Below are 19,084 nucleotides of genomic sequence, written 5' to 3'. Positions count from 1 at the left end.
TTTACTGCCTATCAATGTGCTTGTGAAACTGCAGAACAGTTGTAGGGCTTTAGCAGCCAGAAAATATATAACACGGTTATTCGGCTTTCTTCCTGCATTACCTCCTACTGCCAATGCCGCTTATTCTCTGTCACGCTCCGACAATATGGCGACGGCGGCTCTGAAATCAAAACGAAACATAACACCAAGAAAGGAGCCCAAAGGACGAGTTCTTTTGTAATAACTGATACCCCCGTGCAGTAAAACAACACCTCCCCTTGAAGAAAGCAGTCTTCTGGGATTTGGCACCGTGTATAAGTGGTGTTAACCGACGTTTCGGAGGAACGTATCGCCTCCATACCGTTCTCACGGTCTTGTCGCTTGCAGATTTCTTATACTTTTTCTTCTACCCTGAAGATGGAGGCGATACATTCCTCCGAAACGTCGGTTAACACCACTTATACACGGTGCCAAATCCCAGAAGACTGCTTTCTTCATAGTCACCGCCGTGAAAGCCTCAAATCTTACAACACCTCCCCTTCTTTACGTAGTTCTAACAAGACACACCTCCATTAGGCCCAGTTATATCGATGTTCGCAAGAAGTTTTTCAATATCAGCGGCAAGTTACATGGCATAGATGATCACTAGAGCTGGGCCAGTTTTCCTGGAACGTGTCCGTTATCAAAGGTGGGTGTTTCCGCGCGTCTGTTTCGTGTTGTTAGCTACAAGACGTTCGGGCCTCCTTGCCTCGATGTTTGAAACGGATTTAGACGTTGGAAATTGCTTCTTTAAGAAGGCTCTGGAACTAGGTAGACGGCACCCCATCCTATCTACTCCCATTTCCAGCCCTGGATACGAGGCGAAGAATAGGCCTACGAAATGTGAAGCTTGTCGCGTAATATTCGTCGTTCTGCTGTCACGGAGCCAAATATAATTCGCTGTACAGTCTGCCTTGAAAACTGATACTCTTGACAAGCTTTTCCTTGCTTAGAGCACGCAGAAATATAGAGTATGATGTTATCTGATCCTGTCCTGAACCAGTTAAATCTAGTCCACTCTTTCATTCCATACTTCTGAAATTTTCCATTTTAATGCAGTATCCTCCTTTAATCTACGCCAGAATTTTCCAAGTAGCTTCATCATTCCATGTTTCCGTACAGCATTTCTGTATGCATTTATCAATACACGCATGCGTGCCTCATGCTTCTCTCGCCTCAGCCTTCTTGGTTGGAACATCCTAACAATATTTTATGAGCAGTACAAGGAACACAAAGTAACACTAGATACAACTAAGAGAGCGGCACACCCAAAGGGACATGAAAACAGCCGCAATATATAAGATATGATGAAAATCATGCTATAAAATCACCCTACAACATCATAATTAAAAAATTAATAATAACAAAACGATTTGCCTTAATGAATACAATTTGAGCAAGTGCACAGTGCAGCAGACTCCTTTATAAGATGCGTTGCCTGAAGATGGCTCTATGTAGTTGAAACGTGTAGCATAAACACCGAATGTGCATATATTTTAATAATTTTAATGACATTTTAAGCATTTAACGAACATTTAGTGAATTAATGTTGTTGCATTATAGACAGTAAGCGAGACTATAAGTTATATGAGCAGTATATATTATTAAAGTCTTGATTTTATATAAGATTCAACTCTTTTCACATCGTTTGAATGGAAAGATTATCGAGAAAGTTTGTTCAGGCGGTAACGTTTCTGAGTTACACTCATGAGATAGGCGGCCTCCGTAGTCTAGGGGTAACGTTCCCACCTCTTGACTCAAGGTACGCGGGTTCAAATACCCGGCGGAGGTCGTGGAATTTTTAAGGGCGGAAAAATTCAGGGAACAAGTCCTCCGGGAGGGACTTTAAGCCGTGGGTCCCGTGTCGTAGATTTACGGCACGTAAAAGAACCTCATGTCTCTAGGAGACCTCTGAGCTAAATTTGGCAAAAAGTTTCCAACCTAAAGTAGTTTCCAATGCCTCCGGTAGATGGGGAAGTATTAGGTACCACTGCCAGAGGAGGGGGGAACTCTCTGACAGAAAGGGACTAACTATTAGATACCACTGCCAGTAGAAGGTTGGAACCTCGCCGGCAGAAAGGGGCTAATAGCGAGCAGCAGTACCGGTAGGGTATGAAGAGAGTAGAAATTAAAAAAAAAAGGGGGGAGACGCACAATGGACCAATAACTGGTCTAAGTGCATGGGGAAACCCACCCCCTCTATACTCAATACTCAATACACTCATGAGATCTTCAGTTCGAATGTAGGTTAGAGCTCCGACTGTCTTGATTGAAAGTATTTGTGGCTTTGTCCCTCCCTCCAGACTGCTGCCGGGAAAGCCACCAAAAACAGGCAAGTTCAGATTCCTGTCACTTCCGTTCTAATTCATCATTCACCAATCATCCTAACAAGCAGCGCTGTACACCATGAGCTACTCCCAGCATCGTTAAATACAACAAGAATAAATAAACAAGAAAAGCAGTAGACCCTATTCTCGGACGCTCTGTCCTCTTAGTATGCAAAGAATTTGCATCGTATCGGAGGTCATCTGACGTCAGTATCTGATTATGGGAGCAGAGACAGTCTCCGAGACGGTGCAGATTGATTCCATATTCACGCGTCTGATCGCCCGAGAAGATTTCATTGTTTTCGTTACGTAATTTTCCTCGTCATTTGCTGCGTCATCTCTGTTAAATGCAAATTATATTTTCCGCAGAAGTGTGTACCCACACCTCTCAGTCACTGTGTTCCCCGCAGTCAGAAACCAAACTGATCGGATACGAATAAACTTGCAGGTATAATTACTTTTGCGTCCCGTATCATAGTGCTTTTGCAAGTAAAACGTTATTAAAACCTTAAATACGTTCAACTGTCAAACGCAAAATGTCTTTATTGATTAACTTAAAATCAGCACTACATATTTCGACCTTTAAATGGTCATCTTCAGGTGTTATTAGATACACAGTTTAATTATTATTTTTGTCGCGCGTGACCTTATGTCTCATCTACTAACTTCTCACTTCGTGTTAGAGTAAGCCTGCTCTTGCTTTACACATATCTAGTGTAACATATGACGTAAAATAGATAACCTAATGATGACGCTTTGCATTGTACGTGGGAGGTTTATGAACTGAAAGAGAACAGTCTTCGTCAGCAGTTATAGTGGCTGGTAGTGTAGTTGGTTGAGGCACTAGGCTACAAGCAGAAAGATCGCGGGTTCGAATCCTGATTAGGTGGATTTTTTCAATTTACTTAATCCTTCCAGCCGCACTATGGCCCCCGTTGTCTACTCAGCCTCTAATAGAAATGAGCACCAGAATTCTTCATGGAGGGTAAAGCGCGGCCGGCGCATAAGATTGACAACCTTACATCCATCTGTGAGCCGATTGTCTAGAGAAAATGTGGGAGCCTCGACGTCTCACAACCCAATGGGCCTTCACGGTCTATTACAGGGATAGCTTTACCTTTACCTTTTTACTCTACGGGTTAAAGAACCGAGGAATTGGAGTGCAATTTCCTGCAGGGGTTAGAGATTTTTCCCATCTTCATGGAGTCAAGACCGGCTCCTATCCAAATAATTTTTTCCTCGGAAGTAATCCATTCTTTTCCATGCAGTGTTGAAGTTAAGAATTTGTGGAGGTATACCTCCAGTCTCCATACTCATACACTTTCAGGGTATGATGCATGATGAAGCATAAGGACCACTTATCATTACCGTTTGAGTATGTTATTAAGATTTCGATCTGTTATTGCTGTTCTCTTTCAGAGTAAAAGCTGCTTGCTATAAAGCCCGCAATGTAAACTGTCGAGTTGCTGCTCTTGCATGAGAAACAACACGCATTGCCAACAGCACGGCAGAGTTGCGATATCGCCGTTTGAAGGCAGAATAAGGTCGACGATCGCTCGCAACCCCAAACAGTGCGACACACAAGTTTATTGATCACGTAACTGAAATAAAGCTCCGACACACGTCTACATGTTTGACGTACGGCGCAAGCGGCTACTTTGTTCCCTGATCACAGAAAGGAATTAAGTTCAGTCCGTAGGATATGGCGGGATATAGCTTCTGAGGCACTTGTTTAGTCCCTGGACTTCCAGTGGCCAAAGCGGCGCTGAGGCAAGCTTCTATCCTTAATCATCTCGATCCTGGATCTCTATTAGTCTTGTCACTGATTGAGCTGTCTTACGTGCAACACGTCTATTTAAAACTTATTTAAAAGTTTCTGAGCATCACACTACATGTTCCGACCAAGAGTGGTAATCAGCAGACATTTAGAATTGTTGATAAAAATTGCTGGACTTTCGTTTTGTAGTGTCAATGTCTGATACGTGTGTGTGTAGTCCCATCCATGCTCTTGTGTATCCCACAGTGGTGGGTAGTTCTCCCTATGGTGCTCAGTGTCTTTAGTTGAGTTGTGCAACAAGATCATCCAGGATTCACCTTTGACTCAACATTTAGTTCCAATTAATAAGAAAGTTTGATTTTATTTGGCCGTGCCATAGCTCAAGCGGTTAGTCGCTGGCTTCCCACAGCAGTCCGGGTTCGATCCCGGGTCTGGTCAAGTGGGATTTGTGGTGGACAAAGTGGCGCTGGGGCAGGTTACCCCTGCCAATCTTCATTCCACCAGTTGCTCCACAATCACCCTCACCTATCATCTGGGGCTGGTACAATAGGCCAGAAGTGGCCGCAGTACAAGAGACTTAGTCCCACCCTACTAGCAACAAAAAAATTATTTTATTTAAACAAAAACTGTTAGAGGATGAGACAGAACAGCTAAGCATAGCAGTAGATCTGCATATTTTCGTAATATCAAATTCGAAAATCCCAGTCCACGTATAAACACCCCGAATGGGGTACCCCAAACAACGTACCCAGCCTTCACACGTTTAATATGAAGGTAAAAGAAGAAGCCAACACGACCTATACACGTATTCTGAAGAAAGATTCCAGCAAGCAGATACACCACAGCACATATCACTACAACAGTGGGGCGACTGACAACACACACACACACACACACGATATGTAACAGGCAGAAGGCTTAAACCGAATTTGAAATATTGGCTATAAACACCGTAATAGCCATTTTAATTTGAATATCAAGTTTAATGTCTAGTTTTAATTATATTTGAACCACATTTTAAAATTAAGATATAATTGTCAGGAGAGAATAATCTCACAGACACAATATGAATTCATATTGAATAATGACGCAATTCAGAAGCTAAATAATTTTTGTATACACTGATGATGACCCAAGAAAAGGATCGAAACATGTAGCGCTATCACCAACAACGAATGAAAATAAATTTTGACACAGTAGTGTCTCACAGAGATATTGGGTTTCCGGACTTTATCCATTGTCCTGGCTTTTAAGATAACTAACTGTTGGGTCCCTTAGAAAGGGACCCAACAGAATAGGTGTTTTCCCTCACCTGAGGACGGAAACAGATCCAGTTTCCGAAACGTCGTGTTTTTCTTAGTTATCTTAAAAGCCAGGACGGTGGTTAAAGTTCGAAAACCCAATATCTCTGTGTGTTATACACCATCGTCAGAATCCTATAGAAACTATAGTAGTGTCTGTTTTGTTTCTTTTTGATTATTTGTTGTGCGACTGTCCCAGATTTTCAGAGAACGATGAGTGTGGGGATCTGAGCCTGCCTCTGGACACGGATTCAATTCCATTGCAGCCCTCATGGGATTTATGCAGCACTACAATGCCTCTTGCCTCTGAAATAACAGTTGTATGAAATAACAGTTCCCGTACTCAGAAGTGGGCACGCAACGATTGGGCTAACCTCTGAGGTTATTCTTAATGGAAATACAGTATATGAGATCTCTCAGTTCACATTCGTTAAGTTTAAGGATAGTTTCAGTTTTGAAATTCTCCCAAAATGATAAAAATTTGATTTTCTCTAAGGAAAGAAAAATTGTTCAAGAAATGAAGAAATTGTCTTAAATGTGTATCTTTGTTCTTCCTTGGGACCGCCTCTGTGGTCTAGCGATCAGAGTTCCTGGCTACAGATCCAGACGTCCGGGTTCGATTCCCGGCGCTACCAGATTTTCTGAGAAGTAGTGGTTCTGGAACGGGGTCCACTCAGCCTCGTGAGGATAATTGTGGAGCTACTTGAATGGAAAAGTAGCGGTTCCGGTATAGAAAACCAAGATTAACGGCCGTGGGGATACGTTGCGCTTACCACGCGACACCCTCTATCCACAAACGTTGGCGCTAACTTCCCCGACAAACGGCTGCCGCTCGGTCGGTATATTTCGCTTACGGACTAAAGCCACGGAGTTTTGCTTGTTTTCTCTTCCTTTCCAAAATATAATAAACACCTTTATGATTAAAATTATTTGTCAGGTATTTCTGGGTAATTCTGTTTGAAAAAAAGTTAGAAAATATACAACTACTCCAGAATGAGTACAGAGCCATTCAAAATGCGTTATGTGCGATTCTCTGAGCTTGTTTTGATTATTTCTTGTATGTCGCGGTATACCATTATGAATAATAATTTACAGTGCTATATAATTTATTTCAGATGAAATTGTAATATTTGCATAGACAATCAATACAAATACAATAATGCATATGCATATATTTCTAGAGTACTTTCCAAATGTAGTCTTATGCTATCACTTTCCTGTCTGTGTCTGTCTACGTATCCCCATTCCCAACTTTTAAATTCCTGGATCAATCTTTACGAAACTTGGTATGTATATCATGGCACCTGAGCCCATCTGAACGGCGTACTTCATAAATCCCTGCCATCAGTCTGTGTGCCTGTATGTGTACCCCCTTATCGTTGCCAGGCAACGGCTCGGTAAAAAGTTACCGCGGCAACCAACACACACACACAACAGAAGAATTGTTGGACCCGTCGTTTTCTAAGGAGTCCGTGTCGTATCGAAAGAAAGTAGGCGGTTACCTCTTCTCAGAACTTGTTTTTTATTTTACTGCATTTAGAACATGTCATTGGACGTTTCGGATTCGAATCGTATTGAGACAAGAAGTTAATGTCCTGCGTGAAATTTTTGTTGTTAGAAATCTGACTAAAGATCAATATGAGTTTATGTACTATATGTAGGTGCTCTAATGTACAAACCGCTATTCGCCAAACTGATTTCAAGACCCCCCCCCTCACCACCAAAGTGCCACATTTCGTAGACTCCCTTCAACTAATTTGGGAGATAAATATATTGACGGAAAGATAAACATTGGCTCACCGTTGTGGGTTGATTTTGCGGGCTTCCTTTAGAGAATATATAAGCTAGTCATCTTAGATAGAACTTTAAGGTAGGCCGCACGCCGACATGCGTCAAGACATGTAGCAGTCAAGACACGATGTCTGTGACATGACACAAAGGAAGGAGAGCAGTTGAAACGACTGAGATTAAGGAAACCGCCGCACACCGGTCTGAGTCATGATGCTGACGTCAGCTTCATGCTGAAGAATCACGAATGAAACAAGACTGTGTCTTTTGTCTCATGTCTTGATGCTTGTCTTGACGCAGTTGGTGTGCGGCGGCCCTTAGTACACATTACTCGATTGCAATTTAATAAAGAGACTTCCATATATAGATATTTACATATTTTTAAAATATCTAGGGCTCCTTATTTTGGACACTGAACAAAAATCGACTATTTTCCGCGAATCTGAAGAGGCTCGTGAGCACAGCGGAACTTTGGTATCTCTTTGTATTGTTTCTGAACTGTAGGAATTATTCGGTCACTGACTTCGCGTGTTTTGCACAAATCCTACTTCTCATTACTGTAGAACTTTGGAATGGGAATTTATCACGCCATGAGGTTGTGATGCCGGTAACAGTGGCTGCGCGGTCTAAGGCATGAACCGTCTTCTCCCGCTGGAACACTGGGATCGTGCGTTCGAATCCCACTCGAGGCATGGATATCTGTGTGCGTTTATTCTGCGTTTGTGTTCTGTGTGCAGGTAGCGGCCTTAGACGGGCTGATCCCCGTACAGTGAGTCCTACCAACTGTGTACAGATTAAGAAACTGAAGAAAGACCGCCAAGGTCCACAAGGGCTGTAGAGCCATAAATAGGTACATATAAATTTGGATGGATGGACGGATGGATCGTCGGCCGGCAGGCAGGGGGCCAGGTGCGATTCTCACTTCTTCATGCTTAAGAACCCATAAGAACAGCATGCGTGTGATATATTCGAGTCATAAGTTATCAAGATACTTCGTTTTATTGTGTGCTTCTCTTCCTAATTTTGCCTTGAAGTAACCTACGAATATTTAAGTCGAAACACTCATTTTTCTACCCTGAGGGCTGGGGGATATTCTCTTCCGAGAATTTCAGTTTGCTCTAGCTAATTATTATTCAAATACTGCCCCATACTCACATCAGGGAATGGTACAACAGACCCACCTGAGGCAACACTACCAAGGGACACAGTCTTACCCACTCTTAAAATGTAAAAATAAAATTATTGCATATTAACAGAATAATATGCAAATGATGCGTGTTTCAACAGCTCGCCGATGTGATCCATCAGTGCGTGGTTTTGTCCTGAGAAGACATACCGGTGATCAATATCTTTATGTCCACAAAGAAGCTACTTGGCTCTGAGAAATCAGTAATGAAGCAGTAACGTTAAGTTTCTGCACAAAATTTAACGAACTGACGTTGCGAATAGCAGTTGGTCCGCCATTATGAGGCTTCACAGAACACACATTGAGGCACACTTGTCGAGACATTTGAGTAACTCGGCTGCAGGAAGCAAGAATGGGAAACATAAAATGAGGTAAGGCACGAATTATATTCCAAAAATAGGTTATCTATGGTAATCTGACTAATCTAGCTCAAGCCATGTAAAACCAGCTTGCATATTGGTTGCAGTGGTAACTAGGCAATTAACTTACAACATTCCTCCCCAACTGCGGTTTTACCAACCGCGAATTTTAAGCATTATGGCTTTTACATAAGTAATAAGTTTTGAAAGCCGCGGCATTTGGTTATATAGATCTGTGGTTTGAAATTTTCGCTCCTACGAAATATTTCGGTAGTATTCGCGCCAAGAGACGCATATTTGCTTTGTCCACAGCTGTAATATCCAGTTGAATCCGGCCCATATCCTCTATAACATTCGTTTCACCTCCCATCTACTCCTCTTTTCTCCTAAACGGTTTCTTACATCCAGATCTTCCGACCAGAATTGTGTATGTCGTTTTGTTTTGAGCAATGTTAATTGCAGTCGCGGCTCCACTAACTCCAGATTTCCTGTAAGTCCTACGTCTTGCCATTTCCGGTGCTTTTCATAAACGTAACTCCCACGGTCGGCGAAAGATCTGTTGTATCCTCTTTAGTCCCCCCCTTTTGGCGCTACAACCCCAATTTCGGCCTTGGCCTACCGCCATGAAACTCTCCGTTTCACTTCGGTTCACTAGATCTTAGACACTCGGTAGGACTCCTTGGGCGGGGGATCAGCTCTTCGCAAGGCCTATACCTGTACGCAAACACAGAAAAACGTAATGCACAAACAAACACCAAACATCCATGCCTTGAGTGGGATTCGAACACACGATCCCGGTTTCTGTGCGAGTGAATACAGGGCATACCTTAGACCGCTCAGCTACCGTGATCGGCCTTTAGTTTTACGCATCATTATGTATAGTTTTGCCTCTCAGTTAACATTTCCCGTAAAGCCCTATGTTGTTGATCCTTACTTGCGATGTATCTAAATCATCTCTGTCCTGGGTTTAATGTAACAGTACCAGATGACTATTACGAAGTTCTTGTGTCTTTACATTCCTCGGCTTGTCTTTGGCTTAGCTGTAAATATTGCCTTTAACGCCCCTGACTCAAATAAACCTACCTTCAATTTCGATTTTTCCAACGAGACAGTTCGAGTATCACGAAACACGTTCTAGAGCCATCTGGTAACAATAAGAAGAAAAGCAAATGTTATTAAAGTCCGAGGTCTTCAGCCCACTCAGTCTCATCAGCATATTTAAATAAATAATTTTGTATCGTTATCATTTTAGTAGACTTTAATTTTGTCTCTCATTCGTATATCTCATGGTTAAAAATGGTGCACTGGAGCTAACAGCCAAGCTAATTGCGATTCAGTTTTGCGTTTTATATAGTTGGCGATAAAAACAGGACACCTTTATGTACGGCGAGATATATTAGTATCACATAATTACTGGGAGCTGGAGATTATGCTTTAGGTAAGTCAATTCGCTGGTATGATTACAAAAATAACACAATTTACTGTTTGTGACGTCATCAGAGAAGATGTGCAATATTAAATGGAATAATTTCTAGGAAGAACCAATGGCCTACTTTCTTACAATACGACACGGACTGCATAGAGAATGACGCCTCCAGCAATCTTTCCTTGTCTCGGGAACTTGTTCACTGACCCGTTGTTTAGCAACGATACAGACCCACAGTCTCTTCCAAAACAGTTCCTCCACTTAATGCGATCTAGAGCTTTCTCCTTCAAATGAAAATATCCTCTTCTGTCCCCAAGGTCATCCAGCATCTTCTTACGTCTTCAGTTGCGTAGATTAACCAACCGAGAAAGACAGTGGGAATCGTTCTGCACTAAATCCTTGTGAGTATGTGTTCCTTTTATCTTTTTAAAGTACAATGTATAAAGTGCATATAGCACATCCTTTAATAGTGACACGTTGTACTTTACAGATACAGTATATTTACGAGTTTCGTCTGAATAACAAAAGAAACAGCTCATATTTCCCTAAACTTCATTAACCATTTGACCTTTGTAATGGAGACATGGCGATTTTCTGTGAAGTAGGAATTGTTTTTAAATATTATTTAACTGCACTTCGAGCTAAAATAATTGTTAATTCAGTGAATTATGTGATAGTTCGTTTCACATGTTTATGGACAAATTTGTAGGTCTACTGAAACATTTAAATCAGAGAGAAATTCGCATAAGTTAACACACAATGCTTCTGCTTTCGCGTACCTCTTTATTTTTGGTAAATGCAGCTACAGTGTCAGTTGCAAAGATATGCAACTTACAGTAATGAATACTGAAATGTATAATGTGAAAGAAAGCGGTAAATTAAAACAACGGTAAAGTTGTCGCTCTGCTTAACTAATTAAGCACTGCCTTATGAAGACGTATGGGGGAGTGGATGTACAGATCCACGTATTCTTTACCTCGGCACTAGTTGGAGGTGAATGGTCAGCTTCACCCTTCGGCCGCTTTGCCCCCGTTGAAAGAGCCCCCTGTACACATTGGATAGGCGGTTGGGTGGAACCCAGAGCCGGTTTGGACAACGTGGAGAAGAGAAAATTCTTGACCCTATCGGGACTCAAACTCCGACCTCTCGGTCGTCCAGCCCGTAGCTAGTCGCTGTGATGTATGCAAGCAAACAACTACACTTTCGCATGTAAGTGTTCAATCTGTCTTAGGGCATTGACTAATTCTACGGGACAGAGTCCTTCTTGGGAATCTTATAGTCTCTCAGCTAGTCAAAGAATTGCCCTTCCATTATGGAACATGAAGTTCTATTACGTGTTCACAAAAGCCCACAAGTGGCCACAATTTATACGTCTAAGATCCATTTTAATGTTGCCCCAATATCCATGCCAGGGTACCTCTCGATTAGATTCTTCCTTGCATATTCTTGGACCAAAACGCTGTACATATTTGTCTCTCCTATGCCTTGACACTATATTCCAATGTCGTCCTGCTTGCTTTGATCCTCCTAATAATAATTCGTGAAAATTTGGGGTTCTGCAGCCCCTCATTACGCATATTCCTCCATTTTCCGTTACTTCTCCTTTCATAGGTTCAAAAGTTCTTCCAAGACCGAAACCCTGTGTAAAATTTCGCAATGTGCTAGTTCTCTAGTCTGATGGCTCATTAGTCCCCTTCCAGCCTACTACAGCCCTGGGTGAGCCTTGGCCTCCTCTACAACCAGTCGCCACAAACAATGCGTGCTGCCATAGGAACGGACCCACGCATGTTGACCCGAGGCTGGTTGTTAGGTTTCTGAATAAAATTATTTTTACAGGATGAGGTTGTTTGCCTCATGCCCAAGCCCCAACCTGGAGGACCAGGGTATCTCTCTTAGTCTGGACTCTACCCTTTGACCTTTCCGGCATGGGTGATCCTACTGGTAGTTAAACTACCGCCGGCATAGCTCTCAAGGTCACAGTCACGCAAGCCCCACCACCGCAAGGTGGAGACACTTTTGGGGGAGCACCCTTCCAGCACTCAAAATAAAAGATCACCCCTTGTTGTCTGTCCGCATTGCTCAACATAGTAATAAATATCAAGGAAAAGTTCAACAGAATCGAGATACATAGAGGGGCAAAAAACACATTCAAGGACTGGATCCATTTGTGCTGTTGTGCTTGGAACAAAACCGAGACGTAACTAGAGGCATCTGACGTCTAGAGACTAACTTATGAATTTCAGCAGTTGGCTGTTTTTAACGACGGAGCAGAGGTACGCTGCAGAATAACACTGTGCCATGAAGATTCTCTTTGCTGAAGGAGCCTGCAGTTTTGAAATTCACGGATGTCTGTCGGCTGCTTATCTCCGTGGCTGTGATGATGTCAAACACGAGCCGCCACTGACCTGTTCGCAGTGGGGTTGCAATTTGTCTGAGTAGTATACCGCCACTCACAGCGTCACTCAAATTTACGAGCTCCGCAAACAGCTTGCTTCTGTCGACAGTGAACCAACTTCTGTTTAGATAAAAAGGAGGAAACAGAGTAAACCCCGAGTGAAAATCCACTTCAGGAAGAAATAAAACTCGCGATAAACGAGATTTAGTTCTTTTGTTTCTATTCATTCTTGCGTAGTTGTGGGTATTTGTTCTTGCACGGCGCTCTCTCAGATCTAGGTGGGGACAGTTGCAAAACATAAGAAGGACTCAAGATATTAATATTGGATTTTGGCAGAGAAAATGTCTAAAACTCGTTCTTATAGATGTTCGAGGAGATGGGAAGGGTACTAAGAAAATTATTCTTAGGGGATTAAGTTGTGTGAATGTCAAGTGTATTTCATTGGTTCAAGATAGCATTCAGTGATGGAATTAGAATTACCAGTAGAAAAGTTTTGACTTCTATTATCAGAGACTCTTGGGGTCATTTCGTTCGCTTTCTCAGTCGTTGAGTCCTTCCCTTTGTCATTTCCATATTTCCATGCAATGGGAACTGAGAACACACACTCTCTCTCTCTGTCTCTGTATCAGAAAAGATGCCAGGATTTGAAGATCACTCACGTCCATCTAGAGCCAAGCTAAGGAGTGTGTTCTATTTTGACCACAGCCACACGGTTAGCAGCTGTATAAAATATAAATATTCGGAATTTAAAGCACAGCCTCGACGAGTGCTTTTAATACTTATTAAAAAAGAAAGAATAAATAATTTTTCTTGGTCGCATTTTTAGAAAGACCTAAACACTTTATCTCCCAAGTCAGCCACACCCACTTGAGTGTAAAGTAACGTACTTGAGCCACTCCACAACTCCAGGCGCTTAGCGCCAAGAGCTTTGGTAAACAGGACATGAAATACTGACGCCAGGGAGCATTAACTGCGGCATGAAATGGATTTGACCCAACAATCGCACTTAACATAAACCGTCCAGATAAAGTGCCCGAAGGAAATGTTTTACTCGTCAGTACAATCTTGCTGTTGGTGGCTCGAGGTAACTCACTTGGCCTAGCGACTAGGCTACGGGTTGGACGGTAGAGGGTTCGGGGTTAGTTTCCCGGAAGGGACAAGACTTCTCCATGGCGTCCAACCGGCTGTGGACCCTACCCAGCCTCCTGTACAGTCGCTACCAGCGGCTGTTTCCCGAGGATAAAGCGACAGGAACGTGAAGGGGACCACTCATTTCTGTCCACCGATATGGTGAAGAATACTGGAAGCTATAGCTTTACTCTCTCACATGTCTTCAAGGCGTCGTGCTTAATTTAAGCACACAAATATCTTAAGCATACTTTTGAGGTTATTGCAATTGTACCACAGCAGGCTCAGATTTCCTCCTTATCCGGCAATCGTAACTGGCCTGTGGCATAGTGATAGTATATCTATACTGTATGCTTGCTTCGGAGTTGAACCCCTTGGATTCCTGAGTCGAGAAACCGGTTATTTTGGATAAATTTTGTACGTCCCTCAGCGCTTCATAGATTTTGTAGTTGAAAAAGTATTGTTAAATAACGTAACAGTCAGCTGGTGACTAAAAGACATAGTTTTGTCATTCAATACTGGACTAAGAATTTCCTCTCCCATATGCCATGTAAAATGTTCCTTTCCACGATGAAACTCTCGGGAAGATAAATTTACGACAGGTTAGAGCTGGCATATGTGTAAATAAAATCTAAAATTTGGTGACGGTGGTATATTAATACAACTATTTTCTTTTTGGACATTATCCACCGTTCTGTTTATATTTAAAATAGAATCCAGGCTCCTAAACGTTATTTTAAATAAAGAAATCGGAAGAAGGGTAATGCCCAAAAACACAATAATCGTAGAATAGTTGTCACGTGTCTAGAAATGTATATAGATTTCTCTTACTATAGCACAATGTTGTATTTTAGCGTCCTGTTGCACTGATTTTCATCCATGATACGTATGTAATGGCCGTCTTGTAGTGCACTCAATTTCATATGTCGCTTCTTACTACATGTTTCGGCAACATAGTACCATCTTCAGGTTCGTTATTTACGCTAAGCTATTACATTGTTTGCCATCTTGTGTCTTTCATAAAATTATTTAGAAAGTACATTATTCGTCAACTATAATAAAATTTGTATATACAGTAACACTTGGTTATAGCAACATCGGTTTCTGCGACACCTTGTCTATTGCGTCAAATATTCAATGGTACGAACTAATTCCTCATAAAGCAACTGTTTTTATACCTTGCTTAGTACGACATGCACAAATGCATCAACCTCGTATGTAACGTCATTTTCATTCCTGAATTTCTCTGATATGGACATTGAACGTAATTTAGAAAGTGTGTATTGGGCAAGTAACAGGAAACAGATGAAGATAACTGATTACTGTACTCGTATCTAGGTACAGTAAGGCACAACAATTGATGTAATCTACTGTAATTTGGTGAGTAGGCCTACCTTTAATATACAGTATTAGTGCGGTGTGTATTGTCAGCGAAAAGCGCTGTAATATGTCTTTGATATTACACATTTGGGCAATTCCACGTTAATGTTACGTTAGTCTGTACTTAACTATGTATTTCACTAAAAAATGCAACATTTTAACTCGGTTTTTTTGGTAGATTTGTACGTGACTAACATGAGGCTACCGTGGAAGTGCCCATTTCGGTTACAACGACATTCGTTTATAACGACACTATTTTTAGGTCCCTTTGGTGACGTTATAACCAAGTTCTACTGTACTAAAACTTGTTAAAATTATTCATCTATATGTCTAAATTCAAACTCGCGTATAGTATGGTTCGTCCGCTATGAGAGTCGTTTCTGTGTGTACTGTGTCTGTGATGTGTCCTTCCTTTTTGGCTGCAAGCGTTGAAATCATCGGCACTATGTTGCCGAAACATGTAGTAAGAAGCGACATATGAAATTGAGTGCACTACAAGACGGCCATTACATATGTATCATTGATACTACAGCACAGTAAAGAGCCGCGCCATAGCTCAAGCGGTTAGTCGCTGGCTTCCCATCGCGGTGGTCCGGGTTCGAGCCCGGGTCTAGTGAAGTGGGATTTTTGGTGGACAAAGTGGCGCTGGAGCAGATTTTTTCCGAGTACTTCGGTTTCCCCTGCCAATCTTTATTCCACCAATTGCTCCACAATCACCCTCACCTATCATCTGGGGCTGGTACAATAGGCCAGAAGTGGCCGCAGTACAAGGGACTTAGTCCCCCCCACTAACAATAGCACAGTGAAAGCGAGCCATTAAAGTATATTTAATAGAAAATGTGTAGACATGTTCGTAATATGTTATCATAGAGACGCCATTTTTCAGTTTCATATAATCGAGTGTTTACTTGCATATTTAGCAGATGCGCACAGGCAATCATGCACACGAGACGGGACTCTAACCCACAACAGACATCGAACACGGGTTCATTTCTTTCTGTACAATGAAATTGTTCTGTGTGAGATAGCAGCAGAATATGCCGACATATCGCGGCACGCACGAGTTGCAAGTAGTCTACTAATTTTTCAATAGACAGATTGTCAATAATAGTCTCTCCATCAACAGTCGCATGAGCTGCTTGCAAATAGTACTAATTTTTCGATACAAGGACTGCCAATAATGGCCTCTCTGTCGTCAACTGTTGTTCCTATCCTTAAAAATATTTATTTAGAGGAGTTTCTTGAAACGTGAATTTTTCTATATGTTTAATGTGGGATGTTATCATTTCGGTCTAGAAAACCGAAATTAACGGCAGTGGGGATCCGTTGCGCTGACCACGCGACACCATCTATCCGCAAAAGTTGGCACGAACTTCGCTGACAAGAGGCAGTCGCTCGGTCGGTATAGTTCGCTTGCGGACTGAAACCACGGAGTTTGTTTGTTTGATGTTATTATTTGAAGATCCTGAGTACACGAAGCGGAGCCCCTAGTCAATAAGTATTTATTTTAGATGGAAGATCCAGTACTACTTGTGATAATTTCGTTGCCAGACACGGAAATAAAACGAATGACTGTGGTTCCTTTACGACATCAAGCGAGCTCGGAAGAGTAGCTGATGTTTCCCATATCTCTCAGCCGTCGGAAATCGAAGAAACAAGAGAAACTACATTCTTCCACATACATGCACGGCACTGAAGCCACACGTTTATTTATACAGACGCAACAGTGATGTGTACTGTTGGCAGAGCAAGACAGTATTTGCGACGGAAACAACTTAATGCTCGACATCTCTCTTCATCAACAGTTAAGTGCAAGACGAGCTCTGTTTCTCCTCTTGTCTCTTTGGTCACAGAGCCACAAGATTCAACACCACCAACAGCAAAATCTCTTCATTACAACGAACTGTGAACCAATTTAATCCCCTTCCATATAACAAAAACATATTTCCGTAAGAACCATCTCGGTAATTCCCTCTCACACACGTCTCGTTCATCAAGCAGAAAGATAAAACCTCCGATTTGCATTCAGGACGTATAGTGCGTGGTTCGAATCTCGATCAGAGTAGTGGATATTTTATCTAAGGATTTTAGATTTTTCCCTCATTCTCCCAAGTAGTATTTCGACAGTACCTTAAAATAGGCATATCTCCCTCTCCAGTTCACATAATCATTCCACAGTTCGGAGAAAACTCAAGTTTGCAATAAAAAATAGCTTACGATTCCCTCCCCCCAATATCTTCCTTACATTTCGAGAAATTCTCTCGCGTTTCGATTTCCTTCTCCCTAAGCCATTTGATCAGACCTCCTTACCTTCTTTAATATATTTTCAAACAGAACAGCTTCATCATATTAATAACTGCAATATGTCTGCTGTAGTAGGCAATTACATAATAATTCTGCCTGCTTGGATATCTGCGTTTAAGTGACGACCATAACAGCCAACCTGTCAATAACTAGTCCCGAGATGTCTGCATTTGGCAAGGCTGGAATATACGTAACATACGTCCATCTAATTACCAGGAGGGAAGGTTGAGGTATTATTCCTCGCTCAATACAGTAATTCCCCATCTTACACCGTTAATGTGTTCCGAAGGTTTCCGTGTAGGTCCAACAGTGCTTAAATACGATATATTTATTGATATATATATATCAATATATATACGTTTCAATGGATACTTAACGTTAACAATTGTGCACATGAAAAGTGTATTATCATTTACAATATTATAATAGTAAAGTAAAAATGTAAAGGTATCCCTGTACCAGGCCGTGAAGGCCCATAGGGTTGTGAGACGTTGAGGGTCCCACATTATCTAGACAATCGGCTCAAAGATGGCGGTAAGGTTGTCAGCCTTACGCGCCGGCCGCGCTTTACTCCCCAAGAAAATTATTTAATTAATTCCTGGTACTCATTTCTGTTAGAGGCTGAGTAAACCCCAGGGTCTAGTGCGGCTGGAAGGATTAGGTCAACTGAAAAAAATCCAAAGACCTCATCGGGACTTGAACCCGCGAACTTCCGGCTTGTAGCATAGCCCCTCATTATAATTTATAAACCCTGAATATCCGGTATTATTGAGCGTAGAAGTCGAAATATGTAAACTGTTAAAAACTTACTTATGTAGCAGTGTACATCGGTTCCTGCAACTCGATCCCGTGAAATTCGGTGGATTGCATCTGGAACAACATGAGAACAGATACGCTGTATGATGAGACCAATACTGATGAGATGGAGACAAGAATTTCAGAGTAGAACTCGTAAAGTTATCCTACTTTCATACTGAACATATCTCTAGCCCTACAGTTGTAACTTCAAACTTTCACAACGTCCAGTAGTTCTACTCGTTAGTTGTCGCCTTCGAATGCAAAGCGAAATGACGTGTCCGCATAGCTGTGTAGCTTGTAGTTTCAGATCCTCAAGAGAAAAATTATGTGTATATCTACATTTGTATCTCTGTATATCTGTATACATATCTTCAATTGTTGTGTAATTTTCGAAGATTTATTACTGTACATGGTTTCAGGATCCTGAATTATGTGGTTCTAATGGCAATCCCAGTTCACAAGTTCGGGGGACATACAGAAACATGCCCACAGACAACGCCGTTATCGCATGAGCTTGTTTTCTTCTCATAGGAACAGAATGTAGGCTACAAATACAGTAGATTTTTATATGTACTGATAAATCTACGTTTGTTGGTTGATTTTTAAAACTTGGCGATCCCACCCCATGCTCGAAATGAAAATTATATGCATTATGTTATTTGTTATTTAGAGAGGGTGGGTTTCCCCATGCACCGCGGCCAGTTTGATCTATTGTGCTTCCCTCTATGATATTCTACCAGTCTCTATACCCTACCGATAAATGGTGCGTACCATCAGTCCCGCCGAGCAAGCGAGTTCGGCCGCTTGCTTAGCGGTGTCTATAATGCTTCCCCCATCTATCAGAGGCCTTAGAGACTATTGTTGGGCGGGAAACGTCCTGGAATTTTGGCTCAGTGA

At 41.8% G+C, this 19,084-nt stretch overlaps 1 protein-coding gene across 5 annotated transcripts in view; it reads left to right on the top strand.

Moving 5' to 3' along the window:
* The window catches only part of LOC111868691, a 264,586-nt gene that overhangs the window by 132,817 nt on the left and 112,685 nt on the right, over positions 1 to 19,084 (top strand). The window contains exon 1 of one of the 5 annotated variants that reach the window (XM_023859597.2): positions 10,537 to 10,583. The exons of the other annotated variants lie outside the window; for them this stretch is intronic. The gene's annotated coding sequence lies outside the window, so the exon portion shown is untranslated. Of the gene's footprint in view, positions 1 to 10,536; positions 10,584 to 19,084 lie in introns of those variants that run through there. 5 annotated transcript variants of the gene reach the window in all.

This window comes from Cryptotermes secundus, unplaced genomic scaffold, assembly GCF_002891405.2.
Source record: "Cryptotermes secundus unplaced genomic scaffold, Csec_1.0 scaffold280, whole genome shotgun sequence".
Classification (NCBI taxonomy): domain Eukaryota; kingdom Metazoa; phylum Arthropoda; class Insecta; order Blattodea; family Kalotermitidae; genus Cryptotermes; species Cryptotermes secundus.
The sequence above is the reverse complement of the archived record's forward strand: the minus strand, read 5'-3'. Positions and strand labels throughout refer to the sequence as shown.